The sequence below is a fragment of the Symphodus melops genome, assembly GCF_947650265.1.
Source record: "Symphodus melops genome assembly, chromosome: 20".
Taxonomy (NCBI): Eukaryota; Metazoa; Chordata; class Actinopteri; order Labriformes; family Labridae; genus Symphodus; species Symphodus melops.
The window spans coordinates 2,862,479-2,884,456 of record NC_136710.1 but is presented as its reverse complement, the minus strand read 5'-3'; the positions used below and the strand labels follow the sequence as shown (position 1 = coordinate 2,884,456).

The window sequence follows — 21,978 nt, the reverse complement described above, 5'->3', positions numbered from 1 at the left end:
GAATTTATGGTGTATGTTTAGTCCCTCTTTAATTGACTTTTGGTGATTTTTATTTTTTTTTAAAGTGCATTCGGAAAGCCTCAATGTCACACAATTACAGATGCAAAATGACATCAGTGTATATTCTAAACCAGTGGTTCAGTAAACTGGTGGGTCGGGCAGCTGTTTTCATCGGGTCACGAATTTGTCGGGGGGCGCTTTTAAAACGTGCTTGTTCTCGATTCTTTTTCCTTTCACATGTTGTGAAACCGTCTCAGATCCAAACTATTTTCTTCAATCAGTGAATCTGATTGGTCGAATGAAAATATCAGAAATTTGGAGTCAGGATTTGGGTCGACAGCTCGAAACGTTTGTTTGTTGCAGCGAAGGGTTAAAAAACTTCTGTGAACACTGACGGCTGTGAAACGTCCTGAATGACAAATAAAGATGGCGGAGACGTGTGCGTTTTTGGGGGGGGTTTGTAATTCTGTTTTTATGAGTCTGCCAGCTGCAGCAGGAAGTCCCTTTTGTCTTCACGTCTCATGAAACAGACTGCCAAAAGATCTAACGTGGGAGCTGAAATCACTCTGAAGCCCGTCTGAGCGTTGGTTTTTATCCTGGCCAGGTTCCAGATGTAGAGCGGGATCTTGACTCGGGAATATTAGCCGGCTCTGCTTTGCTGTGCACACTCAAAGAAACCAAAAAAGAAGAAGAAGAAGAAGAAGAAGAAGATGCTGAGAGAATTTTTTGTTTCAGGCAAAACAAAGCACAGCGGTTATGTTGCGTGCACCATGTACAGAGGCTATCGTCCTCGTCCAGTGGTCGCTGGTTCAAATCCGAACTCGGCCCTTTGCTGAGTTTCATCCTCCACTCTCTACACCTTTAGAGTCACAACAGGCCCCGCCCACCATGCTGGTCACAAGCTGCTGTCAATCAAACCAGCCAACCCCACACGGTTTATTTACACGGCAGCATTTCACTGTTCTATAAAAAAATGCATGCTCATGAAGCGCCCGTGGCCTAGCGGTTAGTTTGTGACGCCACATGCAGCCTGGGTTCAAATCCGACCCGTCGACTGACATCACACTCTCATCATGTCTCCGTAATAAAAGGCATTAACTTGAACCCTAGTCAGTGGCTATGAGCCATTATCATCACGACACGTCTGGCTACACGTACAGCAGGTCTGAGAAGAGGTCATACACACATCGAGCCACAGCCGACTGACCGACTAATACATTCAGAACCAGCGCCGGCTTCACAACACAAACCAGAACTTCACCGGATGACGTCTTCAAATGCAAATATTTCATGATTTTTTTTTCAGTCCAACCATTGAAGAGAGAGAAGAAAAAAAACCGCTCTCCTTTGTTACAATGGAATCAATGCAAAGGCTAATTAGACTGCACGATGAACTCAACCAAGAAATTAGTGATATCGTTAAAGGTTAAGCACCTGTGATAATGGACTCACCTGAAGCTGTTTTTAATGGAGGTTTTATAGTCACATCCTGTCACTGGGATCTCTGGAGCCCTCGGACCCGGGCAGGCCGAGTTCAGGGGCCTCACGCTCCCACGAGTGTGTGCGTGAAGAAGAGACGGAGAGTGTGAAGGAGTTGTGAAGTTGATAAACTGACAAGCGGGAGAGAGTGTTTTTAGCGGTTAAACTGCATCTGACACACACACACACACACACACACACACACACACACACTTGGACCACCAACATATGTGCTGCCAAACTGTCAAAGAGCAGAGGAAAAGACAAATCCCCGAGGCACACCACCTTCAAAGTGAAGACTACCCAGAGACTGTGTGAATGTGTGTGTGTGTGTGTGTGTGTGTGTGTGTGTGTGTGTGTGTGTGTGTGTGTGTGTGTGTGTGTGTGTGTGTGCGAGGAGCAACTGTATCACGCACAAGCACACCGCAAGAGCAGTTCTGAGAAGGAAAAGAAGGAGAAGTGAGGAGAATACAAAGCAAGAGAGAGGAAGAGGAGCGAGGATGAGGGAATGGAGAGACAATAAGAGGAGCGAAGGATGAGAGGGAGGAAGGAAGGAAGGAAGGAAGGAAGGAAGGAAGGAAGGAAGGAAGGAAGGTAGTAGAAAAACAGTCCGGGATATGAACAGAAAAAAAAAAAAAGATGAACAAGAGAAGGATGAGAAGAGAATTTTAAAAAGGAAACAAAAACCAACGGAGGAATCAAAGGAAAAGATCGAGGGAAGGAGACGAAGGAGGAAGGATGACAGAACAGTAGGAGGGATGAAGCTGGAAAAGAGAAGAGAAAATAAGGATTAAAAAAAAGGGATGAGGGACAGAGATAGGAAGAGGGATGTGAGACTGGAGGAAGGATGACAGGAAGGGATCACACTCTGGAAAAAAAAGAGGAAAAAGGCGGGACAAGAAAGAAGACGAGGAGTTACGGGAAGATTTTGAGAGACGCGTTGTAGGAGGGCGAGTGCCAAGGTCGAGTATTTATAGAAGGATATAAAAAGGGATGCAGTCGAGAGGCGACGGCAGCAACGAGTGTTTTCAAACTAACAACGGCAGACAAGCTGCTCGATGTGATTTTTTTTTCTTCCTCTCGCCTCAAAGATCCGAGCGACTCGAGCGGCGTTTCTCTGAACCTTCATCAACAAAGACACAAGTGTGAAAGGCCGGCTCGACGTCTTCAAAGGCACAAATCGACTCCTCGGATCCACATAAGAATAAATGTAAAGCTAGAAGACGCATTGCTGACAAAGAAGTGATGAATCTCCGGTACAAGCCTGGAGGGGCGTGGCCTGTGGCTTGTGAATATCTTGAAAGAAGAAGAAAGTCTGGAACTGGTGTAAAAGCGTGTAAGAGCAGTCGCCGTGGCAACTCGACACAGTTTGATATCCCGCCGTAAAGCAGGAAGTTACTGGCACTTGAGCGTTCACGATTAGAGCTCACTGGTTGGATTAGCGGCGCGTGGTTAGCCGCTTGTGAACACATCTGCACATCTGTCACGCCGCCACCTGGTGGTGAGACATAGTAAGCCTTGCATGAAGAGCATCACTTACACAGTGTGCTCTCAAACAGACCTGACAAACTATGCTAACGTTCACGAAGGCTAGGTGCAGCTCAAGCTAGGTGCAGCTCAAGCTAGTTTAATATTGTTTTCAGTCCTTTGACGCCTGAGGTGTTTTACTACTATTACATTTATTTATTTTTTTGCACCAAAAAAACCCCAAAATAAACTTCCTGCCGTAAAGTTATTCCCCAAAACACAAATAATTACTTGATATCTATTTTCATGTAGGAAAACATCATGAAGATCCCCTTAAGTCTCGGAGGAAGGAAGGAAGGAAGGAAGGAAGGAGGAAGTCAAGAAAATGGACGGAGAGAGTGCAAGAAGTAAGGTAAAACAACAGATGGTAATAAAGAGGGTAAAAACAGAAGTCAATGAACGATTGAGGGCCCCAGAAGATTTGGGGAGAAGGGTGATGAAAGAGAAAAAAAAAAGAAAAATGAAGAGCACCGAGGGAGGAGAGGAAAGGAAATGAGGCAGGAGGAGATAAGGACGAGCAAGGCGGCGAGGGAGAACAGAGAGAGAGAATGGGTGGAGGAAGAGAATGAGAGACGCTGAAGAAAAGACGGACGGTGAAAAGGAAAAAGGAGAGAAGAAGAGAAGAGGAAGCGGAAAAATTGGAGAGGGGCCACGAGAGCAGAGTGAGGGATTGTGGGTAAGGAGAGGGAGAAGTGTGGTCAGCAGGGGGGCCGACAAAGCTGTAGGAATTTATTCAGTGTAAAAAAAACAAAAAAAAAACAATTTGCATGATTAATGTTGTGAAGGTTCACAAACAGTCGCCTGCTGTGTCTCGTGTTTGTGACATCACAACAAGCGTCCACCAATCAGAGACTCAGAAACAGAAACTGGCTCCTGATTGTCAGATTTATAATCGTTATGATTAAATCTCATATTCAACTTTTAATTAAATTCATACGACATGCTTACAGTGAGTGTGTCCCTGTGTGTGTGTGTGTGTGTGTGTGTTACCATGTGTGCTCGTGTGTGTGTGTACCTGCTCATCTTTTTTTTAAAGCTCCTCCAACACTTGACAAATGACGTGTGGGAATTGTAGGAATTTTCGACACAGCTTAGACACACACACCTACACACTCACACACACACACACATGCACACTGACAGGTGTGAAGCGAATCCTTTCTTGTGATGGAAACTCCCTGGGAGCCCTCGAGACCGACAGAGAAGGATGGAAGCTGCAGAAAAGTGTGTGTGTGTTTGTGTGTGTGTGTGTGTGTGTGTGTGTGTGTAGCTACACCCAGAAGCTGACTACAACAGCCATTATGTGTCGTCTACATGCGTGTGCACAGGTGTGTGTGACAGCTTCTGTCATGGCTGCCTTGTTTAATGCCAATCTCCAAACTCTTCCTTCGACTGCATCTTCATGTCATTCCTCCTGTGTGTGTGTGTGTGTGTGTGTGTGTGTGTGTGTGTGTGTGTGTGTGTGTGTGTGTGTGTGTGTGTGTGTGTGTGTGTGTGTGTGTGTGTGTGTGTGTGTGTGTGTGTGTGTGTGTGTGTGTGTGTGTGTGTGTGTGTGTGTGTGTGTGTGTGTGTGTGTGTGTGTGTGTGCGCGCGCGTCGACACATGCATGCTGATGTTAAACACACACTCTGTGATGTCGCCCCCTCAGGGCCGTCTGCTGGCTCAGATCAGGCTCGGAGGAGGAGGCTCTGCATGCAGAGCAGGCGCTGTGCTGATCAGCGTACTGTACAGATCTGCATGAAGCCGCCGGCTGTGACACGGGCTCCGTGGCTGCACAGGCTGTCAGATACGCTTCTGCATCACACGTCACACAATGGCAGAAGAATGCATCAGAGTGCGACACTGTGCGCTGCATCCATGAGCTAGCTCCTGGATAAAAACGTGCAGCCTGTTAGCGGCCTCATCCAACCATCTTTAAAACAGAACCGACCGGATTATGGCTTCTTGTCTTTAAACTATCTGACAGGAATGGTTGGACAGATCCAGCGTCCAGCCAGCGCTCAGCTTCACTGCTCCTCACCGGCGTTGACTGGTGCCCGGTTTTTAAAAGTTGACTTCCCACGGTAGAGATCGCCAAGTCTGTAAGAAAATGTCCGTAGGCGGAACATTTTCCTTTTGAAGAAAACTTCCACTTCCTGGAAAAGGAATCCTGAAGTGGCAGAAACCTGGTATTTGAAGTACGGCACCATCAGGATTTTAAATGGCGAGTGAGGTAGACTTTAGTTCGGATGGCGACATATCGGAGTCGTCGTTAATCTCTTAATGTTGTCTGCAACATCCTGACGTTTTAACTGACTGGATTTCATTTGTGACATCGGAGCTAAATGAAGGTCGAGGGTTACATAAGGATGTTACTTTATTTCCTCTCCTTGTGTACCGTGTGACACATCAGTGCACACACACACACCAGTCATCTTGAACACACACCCTTTGATCCTATGACTAACATTAGACTCATCCTTAATCCCCACCATGTCCAAGCATGGTGCTGAAGCTATTTATAGCTGCAGCTCTTATTTAAACACTGACACTTAAATCACACGTGGCCATTATGCTGCCAGATTTATTGACGTCCTTTTATCCACCTATAACCCGAACAGGAAGTGTGCATTAAAGGGTCCACTCTCTCTCCACTTCTCACCTCTAGCTTCGCTCTATTAACCCGCCCTTTCTCCCTCCGAGCCTTTTTCCCCCCGGTGAGAGTCCCAACAGTGGGAAAAACTGAAAAGGGGGGGGGGGGGGGGGGGGGGGGGGGGACCAAACATGAAGGAAATCGGACAATCACTGCAGGGAGAAAGGTGGGAGCAGATCGTGGTGACTTCAGCACACGGGAAGGGAAATCTGCGAGGAGCCGTGTGGGATGCAGTTCACACTTTACCACACGCGTTTATTCAGTTTCAAAGGAGGCTTCAGGGGAGCAGTGGTGAAACAATGTGGGGGAGAATCAACTCCAGTTGAATTGAAATACACCTCCGAAAGCAGATTTTAGGAGTGTAGCAAGAGTTAGCACTCCTTTGTTTACTTTCATGTTAACAAGTTTCTTCTTAAATTGTGTTGCGTCTTACACAACGGTGCGACCGATATTACAGTTTAAAATGCAGACACCATCACACACTGCACGTGAGCTGACGCCATTAAAAACACATCCGCATTCATTGGCCAAAAAAAGGTCGAGCTGATGATTCAATGCCCATCCACTCCGTGTGATTGTTTGCGAGCTCTCGCTTCACAACAGTTTCTATACTGGTTAAAGCTCTCAAGAGACACTTCCTGTCAGCACCTCTGCTCACTTCCTGTCTGCTCCTCTGCTCACTTCCTGTCAGCACCTCTGGTCACTTCCTGTCAGCTCCTCTGGTCACTTCCTGTCCGCTCCTCTGGTCACTTCCTGTCAGCTCCTCTGCTCACTTCCTGTCAGCACCTCTGGTCACTTCCTGTCAGCTCTTCTGGTCACTTCCTGTCAGCTCCTCTGCTCACTTCCTGTCTGCTCCTCTGCTCACTTCCTGTCAGCACCTCTGCTCACTTCCTGTCAGCTCCTCTGCTCACTTCCTGTCCGCTCCTCTGGTCACTTCCTGTCAGCTCCTCTGCTCACTTCCTGTCAGCACCTCTGGTCACTTCCTGTCAGCTCTTCTGGTCACTTCCTGTCAGCTCCTCTGCTCACTTCCTGTCAGCTCCTCTGGTCACTTCCTGTCAGCTCTTGTGCTCACTTCCTGTCAGCACCTCTGGTCACTTCCAGTCAGCACCTCTGGTTACTTGCTGTCAGCTCTTCTGCTCACTTCCTGTCAGCACCTCTGGTCACTTCCTGTCAGCTCCTTTGTGTCCGATCAGACTCAGAAGCTTTATGTTTGCACTTACTGACGTTGTTCCCTCCTCTCTCGATCCTTGAGTTCTTCCTCATTGACGTACGTCGCCTCGGATAAAAGCGTCTGATAATTAAATTGCAGAACTGTGGATTACTGTACAGGATAAAGTGGATGAAAGTGTTTGTTGGTTATAATCATCAAATGTCTTTCTTTATGTGTTGGTGCATCATCACGTACAGAAGCGTTTAAAGATGGAGGCTCTGACTCATCTCTATGTGATGTGCAGCCTCTCCTGGGTAATAATGTGGCAGGTGGTAAGGCATGCATACATACAGCCCCCAATGGGCTGTCTCAAGGTGACGGCTTGAATGTCAACGAATCAAAAGTGTGCTGTGCCTCAATCATATTTCCATCTATACATAGAGATTGTAAATCTGGATTATGATGGATTATAACTGCCCCTGTTGACCTTTTGATTTTAATTACCGGATTGAGAGCTGCACAACATCTGGTCCAAATAATAAAAGGTCAACGTGTTGGACAACAGACCCAAAACTCTTCGCTTTTCCTCCAAACCTCTGTCAAATTTTTGCTCCTAAAAAGCGTTTTCTTTTTCCTTTCGAGAAAATGTTCGGCCGTTTCATTCCACGGATAAACTCCAGAGTTTTGCACCATAAAATCAATCAGTCTCTTTGATGAAACAGATCCACTGAGCCGACACCGGGTGCACTTGTAGCGCCGCATTCCTGCAGTTGAAGGTCTCCACGGCGTTAAAGAGTCTTTTGTTTGCTCGGCTGCAACTATTTAGAATCTATAAAGTGCACCACATTAAAGCAAAAGTGTGAACAAGTGTGATAACATCGTGAAGGGTGCAGGTGTGGAGTGGGGGATAAAAGAAGTCGGCTCAAGGCAAAGAGAAGAAGAGCGGCTTTGAAAGCATTCTGGTGTCTTCTCCGATCTCTCAGGATTAGGAAAATGTTTGAGAAATCCGTTTGAATTTCTCCGTTCATTAAAAAGGAGGAATTCTGGATCGGAAAGCCATAAAAAGGAAACACCGTTGTCTCCTTTTATGGCTGGGTTCAAAACTTCACGACACCCAAGAACATAGACAACAAGATTGATATCCCCCAATGGGTGTGTGTTAAAGAAAAGCACAATGAAATATTTACGGGACAGAGCTACCTTGGGAAGGATCACAAAAAGGAAGACCCAAATGAACGCCAAGTTGGCTGTAAGTCAAAACAGCAACTCCACGACACAATCCTTAAATATGTGGGATGACTACGTCATTTAAATCCCCTCTGAAAGCCAAAGAGAACGACCATGACGGTTCCAGTTCTGTAGCAGAGTTTAGAGGAATCCCGAGTCTGCTTTAGGAAGCTGTACTTCTCTATCCTGTTCTTTTATAAAAGCACTACATGGACACGCAGCAGACCATTCAGAGGTGGTTTTGGTTTATGAACCAGGACGCCCCCCCACCGCCCCCCTCCACATTCTCCGATGCTTCTCTTTCAGGAAAATCGTCTGGTGAGGTCGCACTCAGCCGTTCCTGCTCCGAGACGTCCAGCGGATTTAAGACGAGCTCAGATTATACATTAAAAATCAATCTGGCTTTAGTTTTACTAAAATCATTTAAACATAATATTTACTGAGTTTATCATTACTGTCATTATTCTGATATATTTTAGTGTTTATAGGCAGCGCAGGTCATTTTTAAAAGAATCAGTCTGATGCACTGTCATGTAAAGAACTTTTAACTTCAGTTGAATCTGTCTGAAAAGTGCTCTTTTAAATTAAGTTGTATTATTGGTACGTTTATTTAACCGTGTTTTTTTAAATTACACTGGACAGACCAAAACCAGGCAAAAGCGTCACTCGTCCTAAATCTTCACCTTTATCCTGTAAATCCCACCAGAACTCCAAAAAGCCATTCCAGGACGTCTGAGTGCTAGCGTTCATTTTCAAAACACGACAGGCCGTTTCCATTTCTTAAAAGAACAAAAAAGATGTTCAGTGATGAATATTTAAAAAGCACGGATGACTACGTCTCATATAAATCTCCCCCAGTTTGAAGTGCCTGGATGGTTTCGCTCCTGAAATAAAGTAAAAGTCAACGTTTAGACAGCGGAGGCGTCTCGCGGTTTCAAAAGCTTGTTGTCTATTTTTTAAACGAAACACTCAACACGACCGCACTCACGGAGGTTTTCCTTCTTTTTTTTTTTTTTTTTTGAGGCAATGAACTGCTTTGGACTCACAAAAGCAAGAAACGTTGAATTCATACAGCTTCTCTATGCACACAGATGTTTTAAAAGGAATGGACATGTCAGCTGTACAGTTGTTGCCAGAGATCGACTGTGACTGGATTTCATTCAGCTATTCTGTGGCTCGCACAAATGGGAAATCCCAATTTAGACACCCAAAACCATTAGGAAGACGACTCAATCAGACACAAGAAGCCTCTGTGTTTATCTCTGTCTCCCATCTGAAAGAGAGAAAAGCAGCAGCAGTAGCGAGAGGGATTGATTCACAGTTGATGAGTTCTTTCTGCCGCCGCCCGACACTTGAGGTCAAAGCTTCCATCTGTGATCAGTGAGTCGCCCCTCGTGGGAGAGGTCGGAGGTCTGCAGAGTGCAGGCGGTGGCACAGGCTGTGGTTGTTCTCTCAACATGACCGACTGTCACTTTAATCTCGTGGGTCTCCGCCACCAGTGGCTGAAGCAATTCAGCCGAACGATATCCTCTTCCATTGGGTGACCCGGAGCAACCGTCGCGGCCCGTAGACACGAGCACAGCAGGAGCGGAGCAGTCGAGGTAAAGCTGGAGAATCCCATTGGTACCGGAGCGACGCGTTAGGCTGACGTCCAATCACAAAGGCAGGATGTGTTCCAAAGTAAGACCAGTCAGCTTTCCTCACAAATGTGCAATCAGCCATCAAATCTGGGCCTTGAATGTTCCAACCCTAAACACATCCATCGAGGAGTGCTGAAACCACGTAGCAGCGAGGAGGTCCGTGCTCAGGCGGGGGGGGGGGGGGGGGGGGGGGGGGGGGGGGGGGGATCAGTTCTGAAAGATTCTAGATGCAGCAAATTTATATGTTGGATATTATCATATCGAGAGGATCCAAATGGGATGAAGTTTGTCCTTCCGTTAAAAGTTGATCTTCCAATCAGGAAGCTTGACCAAGCCTCTGTTTAACAAGTGCGAGTGACCACTGAAGGAACTGAACACTTCCTTGTTGGCTTCGTGTTCCCTCACTAAAAGGTGACTGCCTGGTGAGAACACAGAAGGAAATATTCAAGAATAAAAAATTACCTGCGAGCAGCAGGGGTGAGGACATTAAAATCAAACGACCCGAGCGCAGCGGGGGGGGGGGGGGGGGGGGGGGGGGGGGGGGGGGGCGTCGATGTTCTTTTCCACTCCTTCTTAAATACTTGTTGGAGGGTCTGCCGGATCAAATATCCGGCACCTTTTTGAAGACGTTTTGAAAGCTTATTAAATTCACAATTTTTTCCCCCTTTCATATTTTTGTATTTACACAGCGTCCAAGGTGTTTGGCAATCTGGATGGTAAAAAAATAAAAAAATAACTTGACATGAAACCAAGTAGCAGGTGTTTCAAAATCTTTCCTTTGCTTCTTTTAAACACTTCTTACTAAAATAAGTTGATTTTAAGAGGCTGCCAGATGTTGCATGTCTTATGTATGCTACGCAGAGAATTGAAGTTTGAAGCGCAGGGCGTTCGACCATGCAGCCATATTGGAATAGAAACATGCGGATGGATCCTGTGATTGCACGCTTTGCAGGAGTGTACACACACACACACACACACACACACACACACGAGCCCACCACAGAATCACATTTCATTCCAGCTCCTGACTTACAGCCCCCCCCCTTCTCCTTCTGCAGTCTCCTCCTCTACAGTTATTGTTCTTTCCCGTGCTGCCGTTCAGAGCGAATCTCTGCCTCGGATTGTTTGTCTCATTTAGGGGAGAAAACAAGACAGTGAGAGCCGATACGTCAAAGCGGCTGATCCACTTTGATTAACGCCATCAATCATTGGCAGCGGCGGGATGACTCACGAGGCAGAGAGGAAGAGCGTTGATGAGCGTCTTCCCGTACAGTCTCTCTTCTTGTTTTAAATTTTCAGTCCCTCAGGACTCCAAAACACAAACAGCCATTAAATATCAGCCTGCAGATTTAAAACTGTTATTCATTTGCCTGCCGTTGAGTTTTTTTTTTTTTCCAGGCACACAATCAAGTCAACCTAAGCATGAAAAGTGAGGGGAGAGAAATTCTACTTCCATCATTTCACATTGCAGTGGTTTTTAGGCAGGCTGGGGATGAAGAAGTTGGTGATGAATGAAATGAAACGCCCAAAAAAATCAGCTCTTCACAAAAAAAAAAAAAAACGAAGACGTTTGTTAGCGTCTATTTTCTTTTTTTCTGTCAGAAGATCTGAGTTACAGTTTATTCAAATTCAACAGTGAGACAGAGATTCTTATGATTAAAGGCGTTTATAGTGACACCGCAGGCCGCGACGCTAACTACACCAACCTGGCGCTCGCTCTCGCTGGCATCTCGTGAAGCCATCGCTAAGTCGGATCGAAGCTGCCTCCATGAATAAAAACCTCTCGAGTTTTCACCCGACGCCGCTCAGATTCGAGTTTGGATCGACGGGCTTCTACAGATGAAACTTTTTTTCGTTTTGTTTTTTAGGTTTCTTGTGCTAACGGGGCTAATAAAAAAATGCTAATATTTATTTATTCGTGATAACAGATTCCATCTTAAGTTTCATTCTCCCTCCAGTCGAGAGCGTGCACAGAACGTCACTTTCTGCAGCTTTCACGGGAAAAAAATAAATAAATTAAACCCGGGTTTTTTTACTAATGGATAAATAAACACTATTTAAGATGTGGCAAAGTTACACAGATGAAATTTGAATTTTGAAAAAATGATGAAATTTCGTTTTTAGGTCCCTTCTTTACATCCTTTTTAAAAAACATGAGTCCAAAGTCGTGTTACCGTAACAGTTCGCGCCTTGCTAACATGCTAATTGCTGTGCTTCAAAGCTGACACACGTCACAGTGTGACATCCCATCAGTGGGGCCAACCAGCCTTGGATACTAAAAATATCTGCACTCCAGGCTCATTCAGGCGCTTTGAATACACGCCTCCACCAAATGTTGCACTTGTGGCTCCATCTCGAGTGTGTAACTGAAGGAATCAATGGTTTTTTGGGGGTTTTTTTTGTTGTTCTGGCAGATTGTGTCGCTGACGGGCAGAGAGGAGGGAGAAGAGCAGGTCCCAAAAATGTCCCAAAGGCTTTAATCCCTCCTGAGGGCAGGTGGATTAGTGGGACACAAAAAAAAAAAAAAAAAACGCAGGCAGGCACACAGAGGCAACGCACAAATTTAAGAATGAAGTGGCAGGTTGTTGCAGCTGAATCTCCCTCAGAGACACCGTAAGCCGAGCAAGAGCAGGGATGGACAAGCCAGATCAGCCACACCCTCTCCAAACGAAACCAGACAGTGCACCTTCTCAACCATCTACAGCACAACCAAATAAACTGAGCCTTAAACAATTCAAATCATTCCGCTTGTGTTCCACACCAAGAAATCTGGGGGAAAACTCTACAAGGAGCATGCGCAAATTCTTTATGGTTTTTGCAGCACGTGCTGTCCTTCACGAGACGAAATTGAAACACTTGCAAATGCTTGTGGAAAAATAATGGCATTCAAATAAAACCACCATTTTAAAACTTCAAATCAGGTTAAAATTGCTTCTCTGATGGTCGATTTAAGGCGCATTAGAGAGATGCTCTGCGTAAAACAAAAAACAATAAAACAACAAGCGGATCTCCAAAAAAGACTTATGTGCCTTATTCCACCAGGAAATAAATTTAAAAAAAAAGACCAGCCGATCTGCCTGAGTCTGTTTGCACACATGCTGCTGCCCGTCTTAAACCTCAGTATCCGTCTGATTGTCTGTACACTGTCAAAAAAAATTAAAACCTAGAATTTCTCAAAGTTTCACATTTATCTAAACGTGTCCAGGTGTTTGTTTTGACCTTCTGTCACCAACTTTCCCCTCTTCATATCTCTACATTTAAAGCGCTTCGTCTGACCTCCATCCGCTGACTGACAGCATCAGAGGATGTCACCGAATGTCCTCTCAGACAAAAAGACAAAAGACACGTTTTGAGGGAGCAGAAGGTGAACTCACCGGTTTGAACCTCCGACAGTCCCTCTCTCGCTGTGATGTGGCTTCTTTATAGCTCCATCCTCCTCCTTATCTACCATGCAGCGAGTCCACGTCCTCTCTCCAGTCAATCTCCAGCCTGTGTGTGTGTGGGGTTCTATACGAGGTGGCGCGCACAGCAGTAAACTGGAGGAGAAACGAAACGGACGGAGTTAAGAGGAGGCGTGAGTTCAAATCCAACTGCAGACGGGTTTTCAGTCACTGTGAGATCAAGCGCAGGACGCGTTCTGCACTGCGCTTCCGTCTGGAGCGCCTCAAGAGCCGCGTGTCCGACTGACAGGAGAAGAACTAAATCACAAGTCCCGTCCTTAGGGTTACAAATAAATCAATGTTTAATGTCTCTCATTCATTTGGGATCCTGTGAGTAAAGTTTTTTTTTTTTTTCCACGGCGGAGACGAGAGAGAGGAGACGAGAGAGAAACCGCGATAACGGATTCCTCAATGACTGCTGAGAGAGAGAGAGAGAGAGAGAGAGAGAGAGAGAGAGAGAGAGAGAGAGAGAGAGAGAGAGCAGACTCCGTCTCGCTCCATCGACCACAAGTTGACTTCCCTCCCTCCCTCCCTCCTCACATTGTGACGCTCGAACACGGTCTGATATTCAAACATGCTTTTGCAGATTTGAAATGCCAACGCGCCTCTGCAGTGTTTAAACTAACTCAGCCAGGGGCAATAAGCAGGATTATGTTGGGTCTATATGATTAAACATGCTGCTGGAGTATGTTGGTGTCACCTGCAGATAGAGAAGCAGGAGATAAAAGACAAAGATTATTCTGTCACTTTTTTTTTTCCTTCCAATCTGTTGAGCAGTTCACTATTTCACACTTGTTTGGCCTTGAACCATGTACAATATTTATTTTTCCACACACTTCTTACATTAACCACAAACTCCATCACTTTAATATGGAGCAGAGGAACATTTCCTGAGTAAGCGTCCTTGTACATATCTGTAAACATTGTGAAGTATTTGTCTTTTTTTTTTTTTTCTGTTAAGGCACAAAAACTGTGGTGAAACTTGAAAGAAAAAAGATTGTGGTTTTTAAAACGAGGAAGCTCCCGCACCTTGACGGGTGATCACACGCAACAATGCATACTGTCACGGTGTAGCAGGTAGGAAACAGGAGAGGAGGACCCAAGTGCAGAATAACAAAATTTATTAACAAAAGAAAAAAACAAAAACTTACGAGGAGAAAACTAAATCCAAAAAACGAAGAACATCCAAATCCAAAATTCAGGGCACTTGCACAAGACACAACCGACAGCAACCAATGACAATGAACCGACAAGAAACTCAGGCAAACACAGAGACTAAATGGATAACGGGTAATCAGACACAGGTGAGACTAACGAGAAAGGTGAGGAACATCAGGGTAATCACAAAGGCGGGAAACACAAGGAACAAAGAACACAAGACCAGAACAACTGAGGACACTAAAGACTAGACTTAAAACACAAGACAGGAAATAAACTAACAGGCAACATAGGAGGACACCTATAATGGAAACACATTGAAGACTAAAGTAAACACAAGACTATGAAACATTAAAGCACACAAGGGAAACAATCCACACCAGGAAACAAATAACAGTAAGGACAGAATGAAAACTAAAACTAGAAGAAACACAGAGACAAAACCAAACCAAACCATGACACATACAAACAAGGTGCAGGAGGAGGTCAAAGACAGAGAGCTCATGATGGAAAGACTTAAATGAGCAAAGAGGAAACGATAATAAAAAGAAACATTATTGGAAAAGACAAAGAGAGGAGAAGGTCAGTTTGAAGTCAGGTGTTTGTTTGAACCAGTTTGAGTCCTCACTCACTCACCTGATTGGACTTGTTCTCAGGTTGTAACCACCTCAGTTAACGGCTCAACAAAATGTAAATATGAGTTTTAAAGGTCTTGTTTTCAGACAGCGTCATTGCAAATGAACGGCACCTTCTTTAATCATTGTTTGTGAGTAGAATATAATCTTCAATCAATCTTCAGCAGATCTTATGTTAGCTGGCAGATTGTTCCATAGACTGGGAGCAGCCACCGCCAAAAGCTCTGTCACCTTTTTTTCATTTAGGGATTTTAAAAACAGATAATCACCCATCTTCACTCTGAATCAATGTGTTGGGATATGAGCTTTATCCTGCTTTTACCTCGACTGAAGTCCTGAACACGGGCTCAATTCAACCATGGGGAGGAGGACCCAAGTGCAGAAAAAACCAGAAATGATTCATTTAAACTAAAAAAAAAAACTAAATCCAAAGTGAGAAACACAGCAGCGGGGAGCCCGAGGAAACAAACATGAAACAGAGATGGGCTAATCTGACACAGGTGAGACTAATGAGGGCGATCAAGACAGGAGGGGAAACACAGAGAACTACAAAGTAAAACAGGAAACACTAACAACAACACTCTGAAACGTTAACACACAGAAACACTGTGAGAACTAAAACAAGACATGAGACCTCGCCCAGTTCACCCTTGAAAGCACCCAAGCACTGACTTTATAATCGTCCAGGTCTTTATTAGTCGTGTGCTTTTATAGCCATGTTTTTTTTTTTCTTTAATTGATCGGAGAATCTAAGATCAACTTTTTTTGTTTAAAGGACAAACACATTAACCTGATTGGGCCTCTGTCAAGGAGCGTGAGCATGTACTGGACTGTATTCGGTAAATGTTTTTCATTTAGCATCCACATGTAATAAAATGCATTAAAACTAGAAGAAAATGGATTGTTGGTGCTGCTTGACCTGTCAAATAATTTGAATTGTTTTCATAAATATATAAGAAAGCCACAATAGTAGTTGAGGTTTGTTTTTTTCTCCGCAGGTCACGATGCAAGTGACGGTCTAACCACGTGAAAATGAGCTGCAGCTGAAGAAATGAAGAGTGTCTCAGAGTGTTGTGAAGTCAGCGGGGAACTCATTTCACCGTTGTGAAGCCAGGATAGCAAACTGTTTTGACAGGTTGGGTTGTGTGTGTTTTCCGGCACGTCCTGGAACAACGACGAGCCTTTTATAATGCAGTTGGTAAGTACAAGTGACATGAATTGGAAGATGAGCAGCCACCTGGAGTCGGTGTAGGATTGTGGGGTTGTGTGGGACAGCTCGGGTAAATTGAAAAGCAGCCAGGCTGCTGCAGAGCTCCGATGGCAGACGCAGGCACACACGCACAGGAGGGGGTTGAAGAAGTCGAGGCGAGCGATAACAAGAGCACGGACTGGAAATCGATTGACGTAGTTCTTGCCCTGCAGGACATTTTCCTACAGACACCTCATTCAGAACTGCCTTTGTTAAACCAAAATGTGAAGATCGGGCCAAAATGCACCTTGTAGTAGACAAACAAACAAAAAAAATCTGCAGTGCTTTAAATACCTCGCTACTCTATTGTTCCAGGAGATTTACAGTCTGCCTTCTTTAATGCAAGCATTCAAATCATTAAATTTCACCTATAGGGTTATAAAAATTGACATGAGGGCCCCCGGGCCACTAGTTGCCCAGCCATGGTCGAAACCATGACGGTGTGGCAGTAAGCAGGATGTACAATATCAAGACCCTGGAACAGAAGCTGCTAAATTAAATTTTGCCATATTTATTATGATTATACAATCTGGCTGCACGGACAGAAAATGTGACCTGTTCACTGTTAAAGAAAAACAAACAGATATGTTTGGTCATCGGGGAGGTCATGTGATAAGTCATAATACCTCTATTCAGAATCCAAATCATGGGTCGGTGCACAGGGTGATAAAACGTCCTCAGAACTTTGAATAACGGGACGCCTTCGCTATTTTCAAAAAGGTCCCCACAAAGACATCACACGCATATATGTCCCCACAAAGACATCATACGTATATAAAAAGACACTTAGACGGCAGTCTCCTGACGTACTACGGTGAGCGTATTGCATCACTTCCTGTTGTGTCTCGCTCTATCGCTACTACCGATCGATAGCTCGGTAGCTAAAGCTAGATTGTTTATCCTATGTATTTTCTTACATTTTTGTCTCCATTCACTGCACACTCTGAGTAATCGAAGTAATCACCAAAGCACCCCTGCTAGCTATCTATAGATCTTTTGTTTGCGTTAAACTACGTACTCTCAGGCTAACTTAGCAGTTAGCTTCTCCTACTATGGCTTCTCTCCCTGCCTCTCCCTCTCCTGCTCTCTCTTGTTCTGTGTGCCAGATGTCTAGTTACTCCTCGTCCTCCTTTACTGATAAAGGTATCTGTATTAAATGTAGTTTATTTATAGCTTTGGAGGCGAGGGTGTCTGAGTTAGAGAGCAGGCTCCGCACCTTTGAGTCAGAGTCATCTTATGCAGCAGCAGTTAGCCAGCCTTCTGTAGCCGGTGCGGGCCGACATAGTGTTAAATCTCCCCCGGTAGCTCCCGAGCAGCCGGGAGGCAGTGGCTGGGTTACTGTCCGAGGGAGGCATAGTCACAAAACGAGGCTCACGACTCCCCACCAACCACTTCATGTTTCAAACACATTTTCCCCACTCAGCGACGCACCCGCTGAGACAAAAACTCTGATAATTGGAGACTCCATAGTCAGAAACGTGAAGTTAGCGAAGTCAGCGGGCATAGTTAGGTGTATACCCGGGGCCAGAGCGGGCGACATCATGGCTCACTTAAAGCTGCTGACAAAGGCTAAACGTAGATTTGATAAAATTGTAATTCATGTCGGCACAAATGACTCCCGACTTCGCCAGTCGGAAATTACTAAAGTTAATGTGGAATCGGTGTGTAGTTTTGCTAAGACGATGTCGGACTCCGTAGTTTTCTCTGGTCCTCTCCCTAATTTGACCAGTGATGACATGTATAGCCGCATGTCTTCATTCAACCGCTGGCTATCGAGGTGGTGTCCAGTAAACGATGTGGGCTTCATAGATAACTGGCAGTCCTTTTGGGGAAAGCCTGGTCTGCTAGCTAGAGATGGCATCCATCCTACTCTGGTTGGTGCAGCTCTATTATCTAGAAACGTAGCAGAGTTTATTAGTCCCAAACCCTGACAACTCATCAGAGTTCAGACCAGGAGGCAGAGCTGCAGTCTTTCACACTTCTCTGCGCTTCCTTTAGATCTGTTTACCTGCCACTATAGCTGTCCTTCTGACTGTAAATCTAACTGTAACTCAGTTAGATCTTCTTATAGCTGTAACCCTACTTATACTATAGATACTGTGTCTGTTCTCCGCCCCACACCTGTCATAGGCAATTCCAGCCTCAATAAAAGAGGCGTAAATCATAACAATTTAGTCAAAATCAAAACTACAAATACGATTTGGCAAAAAAATCTAACAATTAAATGCGGCTTACTAAACATTAGATCCCTAGCATCTAAATCCCTCCTGGTAAATGAGCTAATATCAGAGAATCATATTGATCTACTTTGTTTAACTGAAACCTGGCTTTCTCAGGATGAATATGTTAGTTTAAATGAATCCACCCCTCCCAGTCATTTGAATGCTCATATAGCTCGAGACACTGGTCGAGGTGGTGGAGTAGCAGCTATTTTTAATTCTGGTCTTATAATCAATCCTCGACCAAAGCTGAATTATACCTCTTTTGAAAGTCTTGCACTCAGTCTTTCACATCCAGTCTCTAGAACTTTTCAGCCAGTTCTAGTTGTTATAGTTTACCGCCCTCCTGGCCCATATTCAGAATTTCTATCTGAATTTGCAGAATTTCTATCACACATAGTTCTTAGCAGTGATAGAATAATTGTTGTAGGTGATTTCAATATCCATGTGGATGTTGTTAATGACAGTCTTAGCATGGCTTTCATGTCTCTATTGGACTCTATTGGCTTCACCCAGGGTGTAAACAAACCTACCCATCGATTTGACCACACCCTGGATCTTGTTTTAGCTTATGGTATTGAAATTAACAGTCTGTCGGTTTTTCTGGAAAATTCTCTGATATCAGACCATTTCCTAATAACTTTTGATTTCTTTTTACCAACCTTAACTCCTCTTAATAAAAAAGTGCTCTCTAGAAATGTAAATGATAATGTTGTAGCTAAATTTAAGGATGCTATTTCAGCTGCCTTTGTTTCTGTTCCATCCCCTAACCTAGTTGAAAACTCCTATAATCACTTTAGTCCCTCTCAGCTAGATCAGTTTGTAGATAGTGCGGTGGATTCACTTAGAGTTACTCTGGATTCAATCGCTCCCCTAAAACAGAAGCCAATCAAACGACAGAGATCAGCTCCATGGTACAATTTAGAAACCCGTACTCTAAAACTAACGTCACGTAAATGTGAAAGAATTTGGCGCTCCACCAAAACGATAGAATCTCGTTTAATTTGGCAAGATAGTCATAATCGATATATGAAAGCTCTACGGCAGGCCCGCACTGCCTATTACTCGTCTCTTATTGAAGAAAATAAAAACAACCCTAGATACCTCTTCAGCACTGTAGCCAGGCTGACAGAGAGTCATAGTTCATTTGAGCCATCTATTCCTTTAGCCCTTAGCAGTAATGATTTCATGAGCTTTTTTAATGATAAAATTCTAAACATTAGAGACAAAATTAGCAACTTACTACCTTTACTTAGTGCAGATTCCTCCTATATTTTCGATTCGGCAGAAACGGCTCCAAATTCTGATACTAACCTCGACTGTTTTTTTCCAATTAACCTCTCAGAACTAAATTCAATTATTTCTGCGTCTAAACCGTCAACCTGTCTTTTAGATCCAATCCCAACCAAGTTGTTTAAGGAAGTCTTTCCTCTAGTTAGCAGCTCCATACTAGATATGATCAATATATCTTTAGCGGCAGGTTATGTACCCCAGTCATTTAAAGTAGCTGTAATTAAACCGCTCCTTAAAAAGCCTACTCTTGATTCAGGAACTCTAGCTAACTATAGACCTATATCTAACCTTCCTTTTATCTCCAAGATCTTAGAGAAAGTGGTAGCTAATCAGTTGTGTGATTTTCTCCACAACAACAGCTTGTTTGAGGAGTTCCAGTCGGGATTTAGAGCTTACCATAGCACTGAGACTGCACTTGTTAGAGTAACAAATGATCTTCTGTTAGCCTCAGACAGGGGACTTCTATCTGTGCTTGTCCTGTTAGATCTTAGTGCTGCTTTTGATACAATTGACCATCAGATTCTGTTACAGAGACTAGAACAATTGCTTGGAGTTACAGGGACTGCTCTAAGTTGGTTTAGATCCTATTTATCAGATAGATCTCAGTTTGTGCATGTTCATGATGAGTCCTCTTTGTACACCAAAGTTAGCCATGGAGTGCCTCAAGGATCAGTGCTTGGTCCGATTTTATTTACATTATATATGCTTCCTCTAGGTAGTATTATGAGAAAACACTCCATGAACTTTCATTGCTATGCAGACGATACTCAGCTCTACATAGCAATGAAGCCAGAAGACACCAACCAGCTTCGTAAACTAGAAGCCTGCGTCAAGGACATCAGGACCTGGATGACCAGAAACTTCTTACTGCTCAACTCAGACAAGACTGAAGTTATAGTGATTGGACCTAAGAACCTTAGAGAGACTTTCTCTGCCGATATGACGGCCCTTAGTAGTATTAGTGTAGCCTCTAGTACCACTGTTAGAAACCTAGGAGTTCTGTTTGATCAGGATATGTCCTTTGATTCCTACATTAAACAAATTTCAAGGACTGCTTATTTTCACCTTCGTAATATCTCTAAGATCAGGCAGATCCTGTCACAAAATGATGCTGAAAAATTAGTTCATGCATTTGTTACCTCCAGGTTGGATTACTGTAATTCTATTTTAGCAGGGTGCTATGGTAAATCTCTAAAGACCCTCCAACTTGTCCAAAATGCTGCAGCTCGTGTTCTTACTAGAACGAGGAAAAGGGACCACATTACTCCTGTATTGGCTTCTCTCCATTGGCTCCCTATAAAATCTAGAATAGAATTTAAAATCCTTCTGCTCACCTACAAAGCTCTAAACGGTCAGGCACCATCGTATCTTAAAGAGTTAATTGTACCGTACTATCCATCAAGAACATTACGTTCCCAGAATGCAGGCCTGCTCGTGGTGCCTATAGTCTCTAAAAGTACTATGGGAGGTAGAGCCTTTAGTTATCAGGCACCGCTCCTTTGGAATCGTCTACCAGTCGGGGTCCGGGAGGCAGACACACTAGGTACTTTTAAGAATAGACTTAAAACTTTTCTTTTTGATAAATCTTATAGTTAGGGCTGGCTTAGGACCAGCTCATAGTTATGCTGCTATAGGCTTAGACTACCGGGGGAACTGGCACCAGGATCTCTTATCTCTCTCTCCCTCTTTCTCTCCGAGCTTTCTTACCTTATAGTAATAAGATATGTCTATAGTGACAAGCAGTAGCTTGTCACTATCTTTGTATTCTAACCTCTCCTTTTGAGCTCTCTTAGGTTCCTTGAGCTCTCTTAGGTTCCTTGGGACTGTTGGTGAGGATGGCCTGCCCAAACAACCCCCCCCCCCCTCCCCCTGAGGATGGCCTGCCCAGACCCCCCCCCCCCCCCCTCCAACCTATCCCATCCTATTCTTCTTTCTGCATCTTGTCCCATCTCCCCCATCCCATTTTCAAGCCCAGCACAGTTTAGCAGATGGCTGTTCCGTCATGAGCCCGGGTCTGCTGAAGATTTCTGCCTGTTAAAAGGAAGTTTTTTCTTGCCACGCCATGACGGATTAAGCTGGGCTCTTGTAACATAGCCATAAGTAAGGTCCTTTACCTGCTTTTTGTAAACATAACAATGAGCATGGTCTTGTTACCTGCCCTTTTGTTAATGTTAACAGACAAACAGTAAGGTCCTTTACCTGCTTTTGTAAAGTGTCTTGAGATAACGCCTGTTATGAATTGACGCTATATAAATAAAGATTGATTGATTGATATAAGTCCCCACAAAGACATCACATGCATATATGTCCCCACAAAGACATCACACGC

General features: G+C 44.3%; 1 protein-coding gene across 3 annotated transcripts in view; it reads right to left on the bottom strand.

Moving 5' to 3' along the window:
- The window catches only part of htr2cl1 (5-hydroxytryptamine (serotonin) receptor 2C, G protein-coupled-like 1), a 101,589-nt gene extending 88,080 nt beyond the window's left edge, over positions 1 to 13,509 (bottom strand). For all 3 annotated transcript variants that reach the window (XM_079371986.1, XM_079371987.1, XM_079371988.1), the window contains exon 1: positions 13,030 to 13,509. The gene's annotated coding sequence lies outside the window, so the exon portion shown is untranslated. The remainder of the gene's footprint in view (positions 1 to 13,029) is intronic.
- Positions 13,510 to 21,978: the final 8,469 nt, after the last annotated feature.